The sequence below is a fragment of the Ricinus communis genome, chromosome 7, assembly GCF_019578655.1.
Source record: "Ricinus communis isolate WT05 ecotype wild-type chromosome 7, ASM1957865v1, whole genome shotgun sequence".
NCBI classification, from domain to species: Eukaryota; Viridiplantae; Streptophyta; class Magnoliopsida; order Malpighiales; family Euphorbiaceae; genus Ricinus; species Ricinus communis.
Window position 1 is genome coordinate 15,855,676 of NC_063262.1, and position 21,003 is coordinate 15,876,678.

General features: G+C 39.0%; 1 non-coding gene across 1 annotated transcript; it reads right to left on the minus strand.

The window, feature by feature from the left end:
• Positions 1–12,591: 12,591 nt before the first annotated feature.
• On the minus strand, positions 12,592–12,698 carry LOC112533867. The gene has a single exon (XR_003078220.1). It is a non-coding gene; the product is annotated as a small nucleolar RNA R71 (small nucleolar RNA).
• Positions 12,699–21,003: the final 8,305 nt, after the last annotated feature.

Consider the following 21,003-nt stretch of genomic DNA (forward strand, 5'->3'; position numbering starts at 1 on the left):
AAAGAGCAATTGTCACGGCTTGAAGGCGACACGGGACACAACCCTAGCCGTCTTTGGGAAACCTCGTGCAATGTCCGTGCCGAAGCATCCAAAGAAGGCTAAAGGATCGGCCGGGCGAGTCCTAGCCGTCTTGATCGACGGCCTTACCTACCGTCTTTGAAACCGTACCTATAAGAATTGGAGGCCTCCGAAATTTTGCTTCCCTTTTGTTTTTCTTAGCTCAAAGGTGTTGTTCTTATACCCCTATCTCACCCTTCTCACTTTCCTAAGCGAACTCAGGTAAGTCCCTTCATTTGTTGCATTATATTTCTTTTTATTTTATTATTATGATTTCACTTCTATTTTAGACATATACTTTTGTTAAGACATGCTAGGATATTTTGGTGGCTCTATAGTGTAACTATATGACCTTGGTTAGGTTAATCTACATTAGTTGTTGTGTTTGTGGTGTAGTTGGTTATGAAATTAATAACTGTGGGGTTTTGGTGGAAATAAAATGTGCCTACAGCATGCAAAGCATGAATAATGTTTAGATTTAATTTAGTTCATTTCGAGCATCATCTTATTTTTAGAGCAACTTAGTGTTCATTTTGGTACAGCACTTGATCCTTCATTACTTTCTTGCATTACTTGCTTAACTTCCAGCAACTTGTAGCCTACTTTCCATATTTATACGTACCTTACCTTAACCCCATTACAACCTGTCTCAAGACCCTTTGATCATGATTATTGATTATTTCGTAGTAGTGGAGATTGAATCCATAAGCAAGCCTATGGTAAGCACTTTTTCTGTATTTTTGCGTTGAGAGCTTGGCGATCTTCTTTCACCTATATACACTTGTGTGTTTTGAGTGATATCTTGTGAGGTATGATTCTCAATTTCTTAATTTAGATGGTTTATCATTTTAACTTTAGCAACTTTATTAAGTTTGCTCTTTCTCTTAAGGATTTAGTGATTTGGGGATTTTGGGAAAAATCATTACGGAGTTTTGAAATTTATTTTGAGCTAACCTCCTGCAATGCGATTGATTGAGTTATTTGATATCTTTTGAGGAGTGAGTTGTAAATTGCTTGAGGACAAGCAAAAGTTTAAGCATGGGGTAATTTGATAAGCATCATACTACACATGTTTTCATGCCCGATTGTTCACATTTTTATGCATGATTATCCCGTTTTATGCTAGAATCACTGTCTTTTGTTTCCCTTTTCGTTTGAGTCATTTCGAAGGACACCATCGGTGTCGAGGGAAATCACGGGATTACGGAGCAAAATCCATCAAATTGGGCGAGAACAAGCACCCCGAGGGTTGAGCACGGCTTGGACTCCCGTGCTGAATTATCAAGAGGCTATCCCCAATTGTGCCATTTCGGCCGCCTTAGTAGCCACCACGGCCTCCGTATGACTGTGGTGGATCAGGGCACGGCCTGTGGTGGCTCGGCTATGAGACTCCACAGTTCAAGACCGCTGGACTCGGTGGTGCTAAATCAACTATATAGGCGATTTTGAATTCTAATTGAAGAGGACGATTTTTGGACTCAATTCCAAGACACACACTTAATCAAATATTTCCTATACCTCAATTGTAGACCTGAAAAGATCAATTTTCATCACTTGAAGGGGGGATTCCACTTATTCCAACATCGAATTGAAGATCAAGACAAACTTTGGGAGCATTCAAGAGGCAACTAGGGTTTGAGATTTTGAATTTGCAAATTTAGGGTTTCTCATTCAGCTTGAAAGAGAAGGGTGTACATACCTTTAATTTGTTTTTCCTTATTTTGTTCTTTAATTGCTTTGACTATGAACATGAGCAGCTAGATCTTTTGAATCCATTAGGGTTCACCTTTGTTGATGGATTATGCTTAATTGTTAGTTTTTTTTAATTGTCATTCTTGCAATCTTCTTGTTATTTAGTAATAAAAGTTTGATGCAGTTAATTTGAGACGTTGGATTAATTGTTTATTAGGTTGTTTCTTGACATTGAGAAATGCTTGTTACAACTGGATTTTGAATAGTAAGGACTGGTAGTTAACACTTAGAGATGAGGTTGATTTACTCGCCGGATTAAGAACTAACAACTCTTAATAGTCTTAAATCATACTTAATGCTAATTTGTAATCCGATAAGAAGAGATTCCATTAGGTTAGTGCAGGTTTAGGAATCCGATGGCTCGAGAGGAATCGGGATTCAATTCAGGGATTTAGGCACGGGTAAGCAAGATCGGCAATCCATAAAATTCATCTTTAGAATTCCATCACTTAGGCTTCCTTTTGGATTTATTTCTCTCTTTACAATTGTCTTTTAATTGTCCATTGTTGTCCTTCATTTACTTAATTGCACTCATAACCATTAGCTGGTATGTTAGAACTTTCACACCCTATTTCAGACTAGATAACATAGCAAGCAGTAGTAACTCTAGGTTCACCCGATCTTCAGGGATACGACCTTGATACTCACTAGTGCTAGGCTGCATCGGTAGGTTCACTGCCTTAGGTGTAGGTTGCATAAAGAACCCATCACTCGTTTCGGCAGCTTTGACGTCCAATTATGCTCCAATTCTTTCCTTTTTCATCCTTTGACCTCTTTTGGACCTAATGCACACAAACATATGTATAAGGTGAGTGTTGAGACCAATTCACATCCAAATGTCTATAAAATCAATCTTAAAAAACCCCATTTAGATGTGTGTATTTTACGCACATCAAATAACCCCACACTTAGCGCATTGCTTGTCCTCAAGCAATCAAAAGTAAAATAAGGAAATAAACCACTAAGGAACAATACTTAAACTGACAGACAAGCTAGAGAGCTCCTGCACATATCCTTAACAAGCGTAAGTCAAACAAAAAGAAAAGAAGCAATCAATTCAAGTATCATGACCAAGATGCCAATAATTCACACAATCGTCTCAAGAAAATTATTCGGAACCATCTCCTCACCAGATTCACTCTAAATCACTCAAAGTGTTTAAAGGGTAGTGTTTAATCACTCAATGCATCAACTACTGCCTTACTTACTATATGCTTGCTCTTAAATCCTACTCCTATCACTTATGGAGAGCCAACAACTATGTCAAGAGGTCTTTATAAGGGTTGTAATGGGGATTAGGTAAGGGTAGGTAAATTTGGTCAGAGTTGAACCTATGGTGTTCTGCAATGACATACATGACATGCACACAAGTCACAATGATCACAAGGGGTTAACAATGGATAGTAGTCCAAGGTGGGAAATAGGAATCAAGTCAAAATGTTTAGCTCACTTACTTTCTTTCTTTTCATCACCTTTCCCTTTTTTTTATTATTTCTTTTATATTTTCTTCTTTCTTTTTTTTCTTTTTTTCATAAGGGAAGAACATTCACATAATAGAGTGAATTTCTTTTTGGATTGAAGTAAGCTGCTACAAGATTCTAAAGCTATTCCCAAGACAAAAGTTCCCAATAAAAACAACTCATGTGCAAAATCATAACCCAAAGCAGAATAAAACTAAGTGGTAATAGAATATGATAAAAAAAAAATGGTGAAAGAAAGGGTTATCTACATAATCAATAAACGAATGAAGGCTATTTGGCTAGAATGAAAAACCTAAGTGCCTCTATCATACCAAAGTGTTAAACTCTCCTTGTGGCCCTCATAAGCATTACCGAGCAAGTTCTAAAAGTAAAAACAGTAATTGGCACTCTCAACAAGAAATAAATAAAAGCATATAACGTGTATGCTTACAATTTAGGCTCAATTTCTCACAAGTGTGCTTTTTGAGTAGGTTCCAAATAAAAATCATCAAAACAGAATTAAATAGACCAAAGCAACTTAGTGCAAAACTCAAACTAATTATCTTACATTCTTCCGCAAGACTCAACACTATCGGTTTTACCCGATCACATGGACATAAACAGGATTTCAAAAGCAAGTCAACAGTAAGAGCATCGAAACAAAGTGAAAAATTTTCAAAATTTTACAAAAAAAAAATTGCACAAAGAATAAACAAATAACTGAGATGGAATAAATGAAATGCGATATATACACTAGAAAAGGATCTAAATTTCATATACAAAATAATAGAACATGAAAGTAAGTATATATTGATATCACCACCCCACACTTGAAGGACACACTTTGTCCTCGAGTGTACAAAATATATGAAATGAAAAGACAAAAGAAACTAATCATACGATTATGGCTCCGGGAGTGAAAAGAGGTGCATCAGCAATTATGTCAGTATTTGGTAGTGCATGGTGGAGGAGTGGCCGCTCTCCGAGGATCGGAAGTAGTGTCACATGCGGAGAGCCGGTGGATCGGCGAGGCGGCGTCAATAGGAGGCTCGTCAGGCTGCTGTGTTGAAACGTTTCCATCCCCATACTAACCATCTGGGGAAGTCCCAACGTTTCCATCACCCCCAGCTCTGTCAAATGTGGTATCGCTTCCTCCAAAACTCCTAAGCTCCTAGCCAGTCGAGTAATGTAAGTCCCAAAACAGAAAAATACCTTCTTTGAGTTATTGCAGAAGGCACTGATCTGTCTGGCCAATAAGTACCCCATGTCGACAGAGTGGTGCTGGTGCATGCTGTAAAGTATAAACAGGTCTGGCTGGGTAACTACACCACCACTATCTCCCCTGCCAGTGATGGTCCTAGCCAGCAATGCATGCAAGTACCGCGATCCCTCGAGGCAAGTTAGGCGCCTTGGGTGGCCCTTTGTAACCCTCGGTGTCATCAATCTCGACCCACATCTGCGGATATGACACACCAGGCGTGTGTATACAACGACTATAAACCTCTCCGGTGCATCCTCCTCGGTCCACAAGCCTAAGTGTACCCCAAACTGCTGTACACTCCTCGTGAAAGTCCGCCTTGCTAGTCCGGCCCGGTCGCATCCGGTTGTTGGAAGTCCGAATGGCGGCTTTGCAGGAAAGAAAGTGCTTGGCAAACTCCACGGTCAACTCCCTATATGTTGGTTCAACAATGTCAAAGAAATGTTGAAATGGGGTGTCTCGAGATGGCGTCAAGCGGTCTCCGTCTTGGCAGTCTATCCTACGCCCCTTTCCCAAATCTTTGTGCCTCATCGATTGATATCTACCGCTCAAAGGTGGGCTGCCCTTGGAAAAGTAGGAATCGATGGCGGCTGCGGTGGTCTAATTTAGCTTTGATGATCGAGAGGAAAAGGAACCATCGGTCAGCCTCCTCTTGTAAACTCCCCGATCCTCGTCAGTGGACATGGTACTTGAAAAGGAAACTTTTAGTACTAAGGATCAACAAAATTCTAGCGGCATATGGCATAAAATGGATAAACCAAATGATTTAACTCGATAAAATTAAACCGCTCAATGTCCTGCAAAGAAAATTTAATCCACAACACCCGGCCAAGTGTTAACCAATTAAATTTGCAATTCATCCATATGGAGTTTACTTCGCCATAATCCATCACAAGGCAAACCAACATGCTAATGTAAAACAGACACAAACAGAGTTGACTATCATGTGAGCCTATTGTTTAGGCAATAATAATAAAGAGAAAAATAAGGAATTAATCACAATCATAAATAATGGTAGAAAAGAAAAACGGAAAATATGAGCAAGTTAAGTATATAAACTATATTAAAGAAAATAAAAGAAAATTAAGCACAAACATGAATGTAAATGCATACACCAAATAATAAAATAAGGAAATAAAAAAAAATAAAAAAAATAAAAAATTGAAACACAAAATTCCAACACAAAGAAAATATAAATTCGAACTAATATAAAAAAAAAATAATGAAAGATGAAGTTGGAGGGTACTTACTTGACAAATGCAATATCCAAAGCCTTTGAAATGAGAAATAAGATGTGAGAGAGTAAGAGATGGGGGAGAGCAAAATTTTTTTTGAATGAAGTGGTATATATATAGGCAAGTGTGTGAAACACGCCCGTGTTCTACAACATGGGCCGTGTTCATGAACACGGTATGGATATCAGGCCGTGTTAAGCGAATAAAAACGTGCTGACTTACCACTTCTCAGAACACGCCCGTGTTATTGACACGGTCTTTGACACGAGAACGTGTTGCGGAAACGGCAGGGCATAAATGCCCGTGTTAGCTTCTGTGAACGTGTTCAGCTTAGTTTGATTTTCTTCAATCAGAACACGGGCCGTGTTAATGAACACGGTCTTGAACACGCCCGTGTTGATCTCCAGATAATGCAAAAGTTGCGATTCTCAACACTTTCTCACTCTTTCTCACCTGCAAAACCAATAAATCCTCAACTCATACACTCAACATAAATAAAACTTAACAAAAACCAACTATAAAACCTAATCAACTAAGTTCACAATGCAAGGGTAAAGTATTCAAATTGAAAAATAGAATTTGGGGTGCCTCCCAAAAGCGCTTCTTTTTTATGTGATGAGTCTTCTTAGCTGGACTCATGGTGAAAAGCAAACGGTGGGGATTGGCGACCATCCATCCTTCTTCCAAGCAAATGGCTTCAAATATCTGCTTAGAGGGATAATCGTCAACTTCCTCTTCCCGACAGTCAAGCAAGGTGCCAGTATGATGGGCAAAACTCGCTCCTCATATATTTGCACGTAGTCATGATGCTCTAAGGGCTCTTCCAATTTGAAAGCTAGAGTTTCAACAATTGGAAGGATCGACGGTTGGGCAATCTCTTCAGGAGTGTCGATGGTTTTCTTCAGTCCTTGGCTTGGTTCACTTGCTAGGATAAACTCGAGCTCCTCCAAGACTTCTTCATTGGACAACTCGTGCTCATCTTCCATCATTGAAGGGACTTGTGGAAAATCCACCAAAAATTCCTCTAACTGCAACTCAGCATTATCAACTGTGTATTCTTGTTGGTAGTCTTTCAGAGGGATCATGTTTGCCTCTTCCTTTCCCCGGTTCTATCTCCATGTTCAAAGAGTCGTCACACATAAGCATCATCGTCAAATATAATAGATAAACCAGGAAAAATTCTCACCTGAGCATAAAGTGATGGTGCTCAAATGTTCCTCGGATTCAGTTTGATGGAGTTCTCAATTGCTCTTCCGCTAGTAACTTGAAGATTAAGCCTACTTGATGCTCTATGTTGTTAATCGAGGCTTGTTGATCTTCAAGTATCCTCTCTGTTTGTTGGAATCTTTCCTCAAGACTTGTTATGAACCTCATCATCGGTCGCTCGACACTAACTCTTCATCTTGAGTTGAAGGTGCAACATTAAATTTCTTGATGTAGTTGCTGAATTCCTAGTGGTTCTTGGCCATCTAAGCTCCATCCAAAGGGTGAATGAGTGCTCCACTCTTGATTGTAGGTGCTTCCATACGAGTCATTTGGCCAACTTCCGTATAATTCACATTCACGTTATAAGAACAATGAGCAACATCACTATACAATGGACAATCAATACACACATGTAAACCACAACAAAATTCATAAAAGACTTGAGATGAAAGGATAGGAGAAGAGAGTTGATCGATAGCCTGCAACGATTCCACCCGAGCATCTAAAGATGCACGGGCATCCCAATTTTTAGCACTCTCTTGGTTCCTATTCTCATTTTCCAATCGCGTCATACAAAGATTTTGAGTTTAGCATTGAACCTCCTTATCATTCACTATCCGAATCATAAACTTAAGCTAAATAAATATGTACAAATAAAATAAAATAAATAAATAAATAAAAATAAAAATTATAAAATAATAAGAAAGAAAAAAATGGCTAAATTAACAAATAGCAAATTTCACTCTAGTTTTCAAACAATTCCCGACAGCGGCCAAAACTTGATGGGTGCTACTGTTAGCTACAATCTAAGGCGGTGTACCCTATCGATGCAGTCTAGCACTAATGGCGAGTATCAAGGTCGTATTCCTCGGAAAGCGAAAGCCCAGAGTTACTCCTTTGTTCTTTGTTATATTAACCTAAAATGGATGATGAATAAATTCTAAACTAACTATTAAGTACGAGCTAAGTTCTAAGGGAGATGCAGGAGTAATTGATAAGTGAAATAATCAAGACAAAAAGACAAACCCAAAGGGAATCTAAACTAGTTGGCAATCAAACAAAAGATAAAGGATCGGTGAGTCTAATTATGCTACCCGTGGACGAATTCTTAACCGAATTCGGTTTCTCTCTCGAGATAACCGAATTCCTAAACCTAATAACCTAAAGTTGGAATCTCTTCCTAACGATTGATTCTTAAATTAGCATTAAGCCTTAATCCGCCTCTATTAAGCTTTGTTAATTCTTAATCCGGCTAGTTAATTATCCTTATCTCTAGCGATTATTAACTGAGTTCTTGTTATTCAAAATTCCAATTGCCAAATGGATTTCTCAATCTCATAAAGCAATCTAAACATCACAATTCACAACGTCTCATGAATAATGCATAATCTTATTAATCACCGAAACAAGAAGAATACAAAATCAACTCGAACAATCCAATAATATAATATCAAGCCAACATAGTAAAGAAATCCCAATGGATTAAATCAATCTAGCTAATCATGTTCATTCTCAAAATATATAAGAATTCAATTACAACAATAAGCAAAGGTAGAGAAAACCCGATTACACCCCTTGGATGAGAGTAAACAGCCCCAAATCCTTTTGCTCCAATTGAATCGATTCTTGTTCCTCTTGCTCGATTTGAAAATCAATCAACGAACCTTGCCCAATCTTCCGATCCTTCAAGGAAATCAGTTGAAACCTTGATCCAAGTCTCCTTTTCCCTTGGTTTCGACTTCAAAAAACCCTTAGGAGAGAAAAATTAGGGTTTGGGACGTTCTAACCCTAGCCTCCTCTTTTTCTCTTCTTTTCGTTCTTTTAATTAATACCCCCATGCGCCTCCAACACGGTAGTGTTCTGGCTGAAGTGTTCTCAACACGGGATGGTGTTCCTGGCCGTGTTACTCTCTGTGGTCGTGCTCCCTAAAATCTACTTCTTCTTTTGATGTCCAACACGGCTGTGTTTGTCCTCGTGTTGGTAACACGGCCCATGCTTGTGACCGTGTTGAGAACACGGCCATGTTCAGCTTTCTCATGCTCGTACTGAGCTCGTTTCGGCAGCTTTGACGTCCAATTATGCTCCAATTCTTTCCTTTTTCATCCTTTGACCTCTTTTGGACCTAATGCACACAAACATATGTATAAGGTGAGTGTTGAGACCAATTCACATCCAAATGTCCATAAAATCAATCTTAAAAAACCCCATTTAGATGTGTGTATTTTACGCACATCAACGGCCAAGACTCTAGCCGTGACCAACCATTAGCCTTTGATCCTAAAATATGGCATGTTAGGCACAGTTTCCGAGGGTGTCACAGCCTCCAGCATGGCCCGTGGTGGCTCAGCACTAGCGGGGGCACAGCCAGGAAGAAAACCTAACTTGCAAGATCTGAAGGTTCAGCACGGTCTGGACTCCGGCCGTGCTGGGACAATTATATAAGGAAAGCAATTTCTTGAGCTAGGGTGAGCAAGGAGCAGAGAGAGAGTTTTGGAGATTGGTAGGGTTTTTTCAGAATACTGAGTTCAGGAGAGAGTTGCAGAGAAGGAGAATCCCAGAATTGCAAGGTTCCGAGTGTAGAACAGTAGTGGAGCAAATCGAGAGGCAATTAGGGAGATCAATCGTAGTGCAGATTCAGATTTGGAGCTGTTCATCCAATTCGAGAGAATAGGGTGTACATGTTTCATTTTCGTTATTCTTTCATTGTAACTAATTTCCTAGTTGTTTTAAACATGAACATGTGTAACTAGATCGATTAAATCCATTGGGATTTCTTTACTATGTTGGCTTAATATTAAATTGTTGGATTGTTTGAGTTTAGTTTTGTAGCCTTCTTGCTTTCAGTATTAATAAGATAATGCATTATTCATGAGACATTGTGAATTGTGGTGTTCAGATTGCTTCATGTGATTGAGAAATTCATTTGGCAATTGCAAATTTGAATAGTAAGAACTGGTTAATAATCACTTAGAGATAAGGATAATTGACTAGTCAGATTAAGAATTAACAAAGCTTAATAGAGGCGGATTAAAGCTTAATGATAATCGAATAATCAATTGTTACGAAAATATTCCAACTTTAGGTTCTTGAGTTTAGGAATTCGGTTATCTCGAGAGAGAAACCAAATTCAATTAAGAATTCATCCACGGGTAATTGCAATTAGTAATCAATATAATCTCTATCTTCACTAAAATTCAACTAGCTTAGGTCCCCTAGGGTTTGATTTTTCCTTCGAGTGTTTTCCTAAATCCTTTCAGATTATTTGACACTTAGTTAATCGTTTGTTCATATTTAATCATAGCATAATACTTCATCGATTTTGTTTAGGTTAGATAACATAAGACGATGCAGTAGGTCTAGGATCATCCTTTCCCGAGAATACGACCTTGATACTGACCATTTGTGCTAGTCTGCATCAATAGGTTCATTGCCTTCGATTTTAGCTACACAAATAGCTTATCAAGGTTTTGGCGCCGTTACCGAGGAATTTTTATGTGAACTAGAGTGAATTTGTGTTTTTTTTGTTAATCTAGCCATTTCTATTTTCCTTGTCCTTTCAATTTTTCTTTATTTATTCTTTAGTATTGTATTTATTCTTGTTTTCTTTGGTTATTGTTTATCCATTTCAGGTAGTTTATGACAAGAAGCTCTAATCCTACTACTGTAGACCCTTTTGCTGAACCAGAGCGATCCCTCCATTTGTTGAGGAAGCATATGCAGGAAGAAGAGGAGGCGCAGATAGAGTCTGCAGCTACTGTGAATAGACAACAGGGATGGGGGACAACAATCGGGCTGCGGATGAAGCCAGAACGATGTACAAGTTTGCTAGACCATCATTGGATGGACACAAACGAGTATACTCAGACCGGTGGTGTCAGCTAAAAACTTTAAAATAAAGCCAAATGTGATCCAGATGGTACAACAGAGTATACAGTTTAGTGGGCTGTCCAGCGAGGATCCTAATGCCCATATAGCCAACTTTTTGGAGATATATGACACTGATGTGCATAAAATACACACATCTAAATGGGGTTTTTAAGATTTATTTTATGGACATTTGGATGTGAATTGGTCCTAACACTCACCCTATGCGTCTGTTTGTGTGCATTAGGTTCAAAAGAAGTCAAAGAATGATAAAGGGAAGAATTGGAGCATAATTGGACGTCAAAGCTGCCAAAACAAGCTAAGTACGAGCATGAGGAAGCTGAACATGGCCGTGTTGGTTTCAACACTGGCCGTGTTCCCAACACGGGCACCAACACGACCGTTTTAGGTGCATTAGACATCAAAGAAGCAGAGGCGTTAGGGAGCACGACTACAAAGAGTAACACGGCTAGAAACACCAAACCGTGTTCCCAACACGGCCAGGAACACAGCCATGTTCGCGGCGACAGGACAAGTTAATTAAAAGAAAGAGCAAGAGGAAAGAAAAGAGAGCGGGGGAGAACGTCCCAAACCCTAATTTTTCTCTCCCTAAGGGTTTCCTGAGCTGAAACCAAGGAAAGAGGAGACTTGGACCAGGGTTTTAATCGGATTCCCTTCAACGATTGAAGATTGGGCGAGGTTCATTAATTGGTTTTCAAATCGAGCAAGAGGAATAAGAATCGATTCAATTCGAGCAAGAGGAATTAGGGCTGTTTACTCTCATCCAAGGGTGTAATTGGGTTTCTCTACCTTTACTCATTGTTGTAATTGAATTCTTGTGGATTTTGATAATGAACATGATTAGCTAGATTGATTAAATCCATTGGGATTTCTTTACTATGTTGGCTTAGTATTATATTGTTGGATTGTTTGGGTTAATTTTGTATTCTTCTTGCTTTCAGTATTAATAAGATAATGCATTATTCATGAGACGTTGTGAATTGTGTGTTTAGATTGCTTTGTGTGATTGAGAAGTCCATTTGGCAATTGGAATTTTGAATAGCAAGAACTGGTTAATAATCGCTTAGAGATAAGGATAATTAACTAGCTGAATTAAGAATTAACAAAGCTTAATAGAGGCGGATTGAAGCTTAATGCTAATTTAAGAATCAATCATTAGGAAGAGATTCCAACTTTAGGTTATTAGGTTTAGGAATTCGGTTATCTCGAGAGAGAAACTGAATTCGGTTAACAATTCATCCACGGGTAGCATAATTAGACTCACCAATCCTTTATTTTTTGTTTGATTGCCAACTAGTTTAGGTTCCCTTTAGGTTTGCTTTCTTGTCTTGGTTATTTTATTTATCAATTACTCCTGCATTTCCCTTAGAACTTAGCTTGTAGCTATTAGTTAGTTTAGAATTATTCATCATTCATTTTAGGTTAATATAATAAAGAACAAAGGAGTAACTCTGGGCTTTCACTTTCCCGAGGAATACGACCTTGATACTCGCCATTAGTGCTAGACTGCATCGATAGGTACACTACCTTAGATTGTAGCTAACATAAGTAACAACCATCAGACACGGTCAAGATAAATGGAACTACCGATGATGCCATCCGACTGAGATTATTTCCATTTTCTTTAAGGGATAGAGCAAAGAGATGGCTGCAGTCCTTTCCACGGAACACTATCACTACCTGGAAATCTTTGGCTGAAAAAATTCTTTACAAGTACTTTCCTTCAGCTAAGACTGCTAAGTTGAGAAATGACATTGCTTCTTTTGTGCAGATGGACGATGAGAACATGTACGATGCCTAGGAGAGATAGAAGGACTTGTTGAGATGTTGTCCACACCACGGTCTACCAATATGGATTCAAGTTCAGACATCTTACAATGGTTTGAACCTTGCCACTAGACAAATGGTAGATGCTGCAGCAGGTGGAGCCTTGAACAGCAAGACGCTAGAGCAGGCGTAAAATCTGATAGAGGAGATGGCCATGAACAACTACCAGTGGCAATCCTCTAGGGGTCAGCTAATCAAACAGGGAATGGTCAACCAGTTAGACTCCACAACAGCCTTGGCAACTCAAGTGGAGCTTCTGACCAAGAAATTATACCATCTTGAGATGCCGGTTCAAGCAGCCCAAATAAGCTGCGAGTTTTCGTAAGCGCTCTGATTACGGTGCAAAGCTGTCTGAGGAAGTATGTTTGCTAACTCCTCTACTTCATCTATTATTTCTACTGACCATGAACAGGTTAATTACATACGGAGTACACCCAGACAGCAGAACAACCCTTATAGCAGCACATACAATCCTGGGTGGAGAAATCACCCCAATTTTAGTTGGAGCAATAATAATGCACAGGGTCCACTAGGTTTTCAGAGACTGCATCAGCAGCCACCACAGCAGCAGCAGCAGGCTGGACCATCAGAGCTTCCTCCACCAGCCGAGAAGAAATCTAACTTAGAGGAGGTGATGATAAAGTTTTTCACATCGACTGAGATGAGGTTCCAGCAGACCGACAGTGCTCTTAGAAATAAGCAAACATCCATTCAGAACTTGAAAAATCAGATTGGGCAGATTTCTAAGATGTTGTCTGAGAGGCAACAAGGAGCACTCTCCGTCACCACTAAGTCTAACCCCAAGGAGCACGTGAACGCCATCACTTTGCGTTCGAGTAAGTTAGTTTCAGCTCCTTTTAAGCCTGTTTTTTACGATTCCACTATTGATGTGCAGGTTGAGGCGAGCAGTAAGTTTAAGGAACCTGAAAGGCAAAAGGTGAAGCCAATCCCAGTCAGGGAGTATCAACCCAAGATTCCTTATCCTGCTAGACTGAAGCAAGTAGAAGCGCAAGAGTAGTTCAGTAAGCTTTTGGATATTTTTAGACAACTGCATATTAAATTGCCTTTTTTCGATGTATTGAAGCAGATGTCGAAGTATGCCAAGTTTTTGAAGGACATACTTAGCAGCAAAAGCAAGCTGGAGAAGGTAGCATATGTTAAGCTTAATGAAGAGTGCTCAGTGTTTTAGAGCAAGTTACCAGAGAAACGTCACGACCTAGGGAGTTTTACTATTCCTTGCACTTTCGGTAACTTATGTGTTGATGATGTATTAGCTGATTTAGGTGCTAGCATAAATGTCATGCCCACGAGTATGTTCAACAAGCTAGGTTTAGGGGAGGCAAAACCCACTAGGATGTGCATTCAATTAGCCGATCATTCTGTTAAGCTTCCTAGGGGGATTGTAGAGAATGTGCTAGTCAAGGTAGATAAATTCATATTTACTGTGGACTTTGTGGTTATAGATATGGATAATGAGCATGGTGTGCCTTTGATTTTAGGGAGACCTTTCCTTGCCACGGCTAGAGCTAAAATAGAAATATTTGAGGGAAAGCTAGAGCTTAATGTAGGGGATGACTGTATTACTTTAAGTTTACTCCCATTTGATAGTTCTCCTGCTGACCATGTTCATGCCATTTGCACTATTGATGGGATTGGTCTTGTATGTGATAAGCCACCACATGATATACTAATTGATGATGCTCTGCATGCTTCTATGCCTGTTGATGTGTGTTATTCATTTGAAAAAAACAACTTGTATCAATTTGAAACTTCGTGCTATGATACACCAGAGAAGGGTAGTTGCAAGTTTGTTTATGACAGGTCATCTAGACAGGATTTGGAGTGGATGACTGGGCATCCCAACTCGGTATGGAGAGCACCTCCTTGGCCATCTGCTGCACACATTGGACCACCTCCTTGTGGTTATATGCCTCAGGCCCCAGCTTTCAATGAGCCCACCTTCTCAATTTGCCCACTGGGCAGGAATGCTGCTGCAGAGTCCAGCTAAGCGGCTCGACCAAAAAGAAGCGCTTTTTGGGAGGCACCCCAAAATTTTAATTTTATGTTTTTATTAACATTTTTATTTTATCAATCATTTGCATGCTTGATGATAGTTAGAACACTTAGTAATTAAACATAGTTGTATGAATTTAGGGTTTGAGTAATTTAAGTCGGATTTTTAGTAATTGGTGAAGATGGACTTCCCCGTTTAATTTATTTTACTTGATTTGCAGCCTAAATGTATGATTATATGTGTTAAATGCAGGTAGGCAGTTTGGGGACTCGAGATGGCGAACGAAAGCTCGAACTTCACCTGTCCACCATGGTTTCCGTGGGCATCACGGGCTGCAACACCAGGCCATGCTGATCGGCACGACCGGAGTCATGCTCATGATGAATATGCACATACAGAGTTTGGGAAAATGGCCATCCACCATGGTTTTCGAAGGCACCATGGGCAGCAACACCAGGCTGTACTGACCAGCATTGCCGTGCCCTCATCTGTGACGGATTGCCACAAGAATTCCTTAGGGTTCAGCACGGGCCGAGTCATAGCACGGCCTTGCCCTCGCTGGTGCTGACCCCCGTGACTATAAAAGCAAGCCTTTTCAAAATTTTCCTATCTTTCCCTCTCTAAGCTCCAAGGTGCTGTTTTCTTCGTTGTCTTTGATTTTTCTTACCTGTCACGGCAACTTCAAGTATGTCTCTTCGACTTTTGCTTTTATTTGATTAAATTTGATTTATCTTTTATGCATTTTCTTTTATTTAGGACATTTTTATATGCTTTGGTAGTTTGCATTGTTACAGTTCTTCAATTTGACTTCGATTAGATTTAGTTAAAACTAGTTGCTATGTTTATGTGAATTGAATAAAATTATAAGTGTGGGGTTTGGCAGCAATAAAGTTTATTTATGGCATTTTATTATGAACAATTTGTTAGCATAAATTTGCTTTATTTGGTGCATGATAAAGTAGGCTGGAATGTAATTGTGAATTAATTTTATGCAGGAGATTGAGGCTTTAGTCTTAGTGTTAAGTCTAAAGTTTTCTGTTAGTCGAATTATAGCCGTTATACTGTTTAATTTTCGGTATAATTTATGATTAACTTGATTTCTTGTTCGAATACTAATGATTCATTGTATAAGGCAATATGAGGGATCGTGATCAATCACGTTGAAAGCAACCGCAACGCGCCGCTACCAGCAAGGGCCCGCGTGGCGAAGGAACATCTTCCTCCACTTCACCTTCATCGGCCGGCACGGCACCTCCTCGCAATAGCAACTAGTCAGAGTCTGAAGAGCACCGATTCGAATCCACCCTTTGGTCATCATCCCTTATGGATGTTTCTGAATGCAGATAACGAGAGCCGCTTCCAAGTCATGAGATGGAAGAAAGTGATGGTTGGACATTGCATCGACTTCATATCCCTAGAAAGAGTGGGATTGGCTCAGGATGTGCGAGCCCTGTTCAAAACTTTGCCATACGCATGATTCTTCGACATCATTGAGCCAACCTACCGCGAGCTTACAATTGAATTCCTCAACACCTTCTTTCTGCAGCAACAAATCAAAACTAGCATCAGCCTGATGCAGTTTACTTCATACTTGGGGGAAGGGAGTTCTCAATGTCAGTTCCACAATTTGACATGCATTTAGGATTATGGACTGAGCATGAGACCTCGGGTGAGGAGTATCAGGGATGCATCTACATCAACCCAATCTCGTTTGACACCATGTGGGATTCATTGGTACTCAGGCCGGAATCATACTACCCTAGTAGGTCTAAGGCGTCTAGCCTTCTAGATCATCTCCGCTGTCTCCATACTTTATTAGCTTACACGATTACAGGTAGGGGAGATAGTTTTGGAATGGTAACACAGTCCGATGTCTTCATCCTCTAGGCTATGCAACATTGTAAGAAGCTAGACTTGGGATATCTGTTAGCTCATCAAATTCGTTCATTTATAGTAGACACCTAGAAGAAGATGCACTGCTGTTTTGGCCCGTATGTTACTAGGTTAGCCAAGAGACTGGATGTATTGGACGACTGTCTGTCAGAGCTTTCATAGATTGGTGATATGACACCACTAGGAATCAGACAGATGATCAATATGCAAATGATCACGGCTACTCGACACCCATATGGCATAGAGTACAGGCTCGTAAATGCAATAGTCAGGGAGGCTAGAGAGACAGTAGCTAGAGGAGCCTAAGACCCGACTGTTGGGATTCCAGATGTTAGGATTCCTAACCCAGCCAGAGTGTTTATGCCTACATCTGAAACCTCATCTTCTTATTCTGTAGGGACATCGAGTGCTCAGATTAGTGCTTTGGCTGACCGACTAGATCGAGTCTACAATTTGGCGTGACATATCACGAGTTTCGCGGTAGAAGAGTTTAGGCGTTTCGAGGAGACTAGGGCCGCGATTTCAGGGTTTAAGCGATATGCTCCAGTGACTTATGCATGGGCTGGAGGCGGTGATGTGTGCTAATCGTGTTAGCTACAATCTAAGGCGATGTACTATCGATGCGGTCTAGCACTAATGGCGGTATCAAGGTCGTATTCCTCAAGGCGAAAGCCCGAGTTACTTCTTTGTTCTTTGTTATATTAACCTAAAATGGATGATGATAATTTCTAAACTAACTATTAACTACAAGCTAAGTTCTAAGGGAGATGCAGGAGTAATTGATAAATGAAATAATCAAGACAAGAAGACAAACCCAAAGGGAATCTAAACTAGTTGGCAACCGAACAAAAGATAAAGGATCGGTGAGTCTAATTATGCTACCCGTGGATGAATTCTTAACCGAATTCGGTTTCTCTCGAGATAACCGAATTCTAAACCTAATAACCTAAAGTTGGAATCTCTTCCTAACGATTGATTCTTAAATTAGCATTAAGCTTTAATCCGCCTCTATTAAGCTTTGTTAATTCTTAATCCAGGCTAGTTAATTATCCTCATCTCTAGCGATTATTAACTGAGTTCTTGTTATTCAAAATTCCAAATGCCAAACGGATTTCTCGATCTCATAAAGCAATCTAAACATCACAATTCACAACGTCTCATGAATAATGCATAATCTTATTATCACGAAAACAAGAAGAATACAAAACCAACTCAAACAATCCAACAATATAATATCAAGCCAACATAGTAAAGAAATCCCAATGGATTAAATCAGTCTAGCTAAACATGTTCATGTTTAAAACAATCTAGGAAATTAATTACAATGAAAGAATAATGAAAATAAAACATGTACACCCTTTTCTCTCGAATTAGATGAACGGCTCAATTCGGATCTACACTTTGATTAATCTCCCAAACGCCTCTTGATTGCTTCCACTACTATTTTGCACTCGAACCTTGCGATTCAGGGATTCTTACTCCATGACTCTCTCGCACTCAGCCAAGACCGGTGTGGGGCTACATGTTACTCTTTTGCTCCTCTCCTTTCTAAGAAAAATTCATTTTCTTATATATTCTTCGGCAGTGTTCAAGGCCGTCTTCTTGCTTAATGGATCTCGCCAAGTAGGGTTTCACCACGGTAGTGTTTCTCCCGTGTTGGCCACCACGGGCCGTGTTGCTCCGTGTTATCCACCCGGGCCGTCTGAAGGCCGTGGTGGAGTATAAAAACTTGTGCCCAAGTGCCAATTTCAAGAATCAAAGCCAATGGTTGAGCACGGCCGAGTCGGGCCGTGCTCGATGTATTCTTGGGCTCTTGTCCGATCTTGATGAATTCTCGTCGTTTCGCACTTATTGATCTATAATTGCTTAAACACCGGTGATGGTCCTATAAATGTTCCTGAAATGCAAAGAACACAAAACACGGGTGATCTGGGAATAAAAGCACAATAATTGCTAAGAACATACGCAATAATATGCAAGCAAATATGTGTAAAACTATGCTCATCAAATTACCCCACATTTAAGCTATTGCTTATCCTCAAGCAATTAACAACTCACCCCATAAAACTACAGTTAGCAATTCCTTACAGTTTATGCCCCTAGTCCACAACAGATAGTATTCAACACATCTCAAAGGATACTCAATCATAAATCAAATTGCAAATCATTTACACAGAATGGAAATAATATTAATGCATGAGTAACTTAAATGACAACTCAACATAAACATCATGAACCAATGCCTCACAGGGATCACTCAAGTCGCTCAAAGTGTATATTAGGTAAATAACAAATCCCTCAAAGCAAATGCACAAGACCCGCTCACCATAAGCTTGCTCATAAATCATATCTTCGCTCTGAATAAGTAAATACCAAAATCAAAGGGTCTTTACCAAGGTTGAAATGGGGCTAAGGTAAAGGTGCGGAGATTTGGATAGAACTGTGAAAGTCTTTGGAATTCGTGCGATAAACAATAGTATATGCTCAAAGGATTAAATGCCTAAGATCACAAAAGAATCATTCACTAAAATCCGTACTTCATAGAATTACGGCTCAAATGCTCTAAATCCGATAAAAAGATAAATAATTAAAGAGATTTGTTTATTATATATTCTTTTTTTCTTGTTCTTCTTTTTTCTCTTTTTTTTGTTTTTGTTTTTGTTTTTGTTTTTGTTCTTTTTATAATAATGAACTAGCGACTTATTAGCGGCCATTTGCATATAACTCGAATAAACATAAAGAATAACAAATACAAATTGGATCAAAGGGAGCATTTAAAATATCAAAAGATTTAGTGAATTTACCAACATAGCAACTAGCATTTTAATCCCACATAAAGTTGAATAAATCAGAAAGAAATTCCGGCATAAGGGTAAAGGAAAGATAAATGTAAAGAATGGTATAATTGAAGTGTATAGGTGTAGATTATGAAGAAAGGTTAAGGCTCAAAACTGGCTAACTAATGGAAACATAAGGTGATAGGCTTTTGGTCAATGTGGTGAATCCTAAATCGCCCAAATCATCTCATGGTATTTGCAATATTCATGTAACTTCAACACGCATTACAAAGCAAGTTCTAGAAGCAAAGTTAAGTACAATGCACACTCAAACGAAATATAAAAGCATAAGTATAATGAATGCTCAACGGCTCAAAATCTCACTTTCGGGTGTGGTATTAGGTGCAATTGGTTCGCAACATCATTAATTGAATCATTACTTAAGAAACACATGCATATGATATTATCAACGTTCTAAGTTAAAATTGACAATTCGAAAAACAATTAAATAACACCGGTTTAACCTTGTGGGGTTGATGTGTAAAACACCATAAATTGTTTTCTAAGGACAATGAACAGCAAAGAAAAGTAACTACAATTCTATAAATTAAGTCATCAATCAGCTCAAAAATAGCAGTCTAGCACTAATGGCGAGTATCAAGATCGTATTCCTCGAGAAAGTGAAAGCCCAGAGTTACTCCTTTGTTCTTTGTTATATTAACCTAAAATGAGTGATGAATACTTTCTAAACTAACTAATAGCTACAATCTAAGTTCTAAGGGAGATGCAGGAGTAATTGATAACTAAAATAACCAAGACAAGAAAGCAAACCCAAAGGGAACCTAAACTAGTTGGAAATCAAACAAAAGATAAAGGATTGGTGAGTCTAATTATGGTACCTATGGACGAATTCTTAACCGAATTTGGTTTCTCTCTCGAGATAACCAAATTCCTAAACCTAATAACCTAAATTTGGAAACTCTTCCTAACGATTGATTCTTAAATTAACATTAAGCTTTAATCTGCCTCTATTAAGCTTTGTTAATTCTTAATCCGGCTAGTTAATTATCCTTATCTCTAAGCGATTATTAACCAGTTCTTGCTATTCAAAATTCCAATTGCGAAATGGACTTCTCAATCATACAAAGCAATCTAAACACACAATTCACAACGTCTCATGAATAATGCATTATCTTATTAATACTAAAAGCAAGAAGAATACAAAACTAACTCAAACAATCCAACAATATAATATCAAGCCAACATAGTAAAGAAATCCCAATGGATTTAATCAATCTAGCTAATCATGTTCATTATCAAAATCCACAAGAATACAATTACAATAAAGAGTAAAGGTAGAGAAAACCCGATTACACCCTTGGATGAGAGTGTATTTAATTCCTCTTGCTCAATCTTGAATCGATCCTTGTTTCCCTTGCTCGATTTGAAAACCAATCAACGAACCTCACCCAATCTTCAATCCTTGAAGGGAATCCGATTGAAACCTTGATCCAAGTCTCCTTTTCCCATGGTTCCATTTCGGAGGGCCATAGGGAGAGAAAAATTAGGGTTTGGGACGTTCTCCCCGCCTCTCCTTTTTTCTTTCCTCTCTTCATTCTTTAATTAATTCCCCACAATG